The sequence below is a fragment of the Enhydra lutris genome, unplaced genomic scaffold (assembly GCF_002288905.1).
Source record: "Enhydra lutris kenyoni isolate GAN:26980312 unplaced genomic scaffold, ASM228890v2 scaffoldscaffold22, whole genome shotgun sequence".
NCBI classification, from domain to species: Eukaryota; Metazoa; Chordata; class Mammalia; order Carnivora; family Mustelidae; genus Enhydra; species Enhydra lutris.
The window spans coordinates 12501687-12504552 of NW_019154106.1; positions in this window are offsets into that span (position 1 = coordinate 12501687).

Consider the following 2866-nt stretch of genomic DNA (forward strand, 5'->3'; position numbering starts at 1 on the left):
AAATTTAGATTCAATTAGCCAACATATAGTAGATCATTAGTTGCAGATGCAGTGTTCAATAATTTATCAGTTGTGTATACATCATCATTCCTTTAACATTGGTTCCTTGTTCTAGTCTGTTGAGGTTGACATTTTAAAAATCTTCAATTTTTGGCTTTACATTTTAACTATCCTTTCTGAAATACCTCACCTTTATATTGTATGGGTTAAGTACTAAGGCCCACATATAATGGTGATCAAAATGGCAGAATTATGCCAAGCAGTTGTATATCCTAAAGAGAGACAGATAAAGAATCTGTTGTGTTATATTTGCATATATGATTTATAATATACTATATATATTTTATATGTATGCCATTATATTTATGTGAACAAACTGTGGTTAAGTGCAAAAGGAGAAGTGTGTTAAAAGATTGTGCACCATGAGGCTCTGGCATAGTTGGTAATTAGGGATTCTGAAATGGCTTCCTAGAGGAAGTCTTTAAGCTTAGATCTGGAACACAGGCATTAGCTATGAGAAGAGAGGTAGGCAGAGTAACGTGGTTCACATTCTGGAGAGATGAAATAGTAGATTTTATGGTTGGAAGCGAGTGAAACTTATTATATCCACATACTATCACCTTGTTATTCCAAGTTGTTACTAGACATGGGCATAGAACAGAGGCAAGGTAAGAGTACTTCAATGTCATCCCAGAAATCTGCCCATGCTGGCATCTGTTCATGAATCCACACCTGCCTCAGTGTCTACAAGTCACATCCCCCATCATGTCTGCATCTTCCTTCTTATCTCTCCAGCTGGGCCAGCCCCACGTGGCCAAAGTGTCATGGGAAACCTTGTCCGTGTGCATTCTGGAAATACAAGGAGTCGATACTGGAGTGGCTCTCAAATTGTTGCATTAGAGGATTGTATAAAATAAGGAGGTTAGCAGATTTGGCAATACCATACCGAGGTAGAATATCAATCTATTATTAAGAGCAATGTCACCGGGGAAGATTAACTCACATTAATATCTCTTTCCACATATTTAGAAGATGTAAATATTAATATTCACCTAATGGAGCTGTGATAAAATTAACTGGGATAAAGTATTTAGAACGCTTGGTTTGATGTGTGAAACCGACTAGGTTGCATAATAAATATTAATTCTTCTCTCCTTTCTTTGAATCTATTAAAGGGTTGATATTAATAATACCTCCTTCGTAGCAGAGGATTAAATGAAGCACCTAATAGGAAAAGGGATTTCATTAATCCTTAAACCTTATCCAAATTTACATTACCCATCCTTTCAATATTATTTGGGCTAAGATTAGTTATTATTGTTTCAATCAGAAGAACAAGCCCTCCAAGGGAATTCAGAAAGACTGAATGCTGTGGGTTCAATGAGCTCTAAAATCATAGAGTCTCTACTTGTAAAGCCATTATTTGCTAGCCTTGCTTTTCAGTGAATGCCTGGTATATTGTGATTCTAGAAGAAGGGAGCAAAAGACTTTCTCTTACCTTTACCATGAGAAGGGAAAACGGTGTATGGAGCCAGTCTCCTCCATTATGTTCATTAGGGATAGAAGCCAGCAGATGAGGTCTGACTGCTCTGCTGGAGAGGGAGAGAAGGACCATGAGCCTGGAGAGGATGCCTCGTGGGACAGAGGCTTTAGTAACCTTCCCCACAAAGGCCAAGGCAATGGTAAATTGCTCTGCTATCTAGGGTCTTACCCATAAGTTCCATCTCCCAGGAGGGTAGTTGGATGGTTGTTGGATCTCCCCTGTTACCAGGTAATGAGTCCAAACTAAACTTGTCCTTGCACTTGGGATCTCTTGTCAATGGGAGATCTGAGGTATTGCTGCCAAAATGAAGATCAATATTAAACCCTTAATCAATATTCTCAGCATCCAATGTAATTTCCTAGGAAATAGCAGGCTCACTAATGAAGATCACTTATCCGTCCTACTTCAAGGATTTGAGTCTCACCAGATGTCATAGCTGGGCCAGCTCAAGTCCCAAATTATTATTGTCCTGGGGAACCAAGACTGTATTTTATATTTCATATAAAAAGGGGGCCTTGGTAACCTTGGTTCTACATAGAAGGATGAATTGAGGGGGACACTGGGGAGACATTTAACTTTCCTGTTACTTTTTAAATAATTCCCTTAGGGTGATCTTCCAGGATTTGAAGAAACCATATGTTTTCACTCAATGTACTATAGAGACTTTATAGGTTTGATTATATCCCTGCTTGGATATACTTTGCCATCTTAAACTTGCAAAATTTTAATATCTTTACCCTTACTGCACTTCTCTTTCCCTTGTCTCCATTAGTCTGTTAGATCTTTCACGATGGGACATACACTGAATATATTCTTTTTGGTAGCTGACAATTACAGACCTAGGGTTCACTCATTTAGAGTTGGTTCATCACTGATTGATTGATTAAACTAGTATTTATGGAATGGGATGTGCTCATCATGTCTAAGTCTGGGCACAAAGAAGGATAAGACAAGCAAGATTCCTGCATTCATGGAGTTTCCATTGTTGCTAGTGAAACAGACAATAAACACAGTAAATAAGTCAGTTGGATATTAGGAGAGAGTGATGAGTCCTATGAAGAAAATGGAACAAGTTAAAGGGATAGTTAGTGATTAGAGGAGGAAAGTCATCAAAAGCCTCTTCTTTGAGGTGGTGACATTTGACCTGAAACGTAAATGAGGAGAATAAGTTAGCCATGAAATTTGGGAGAAAAGAAATTCTAATGGAGGGAAATGCAATGGAAGAAAAGAATCCCAAGCTTGGGGGAAAAAAGAACAACTCAGCATGCCTAAAATAAAAAATGCTGAAATTTAGACATATCCAAGCATGAGGATATTGGAAAA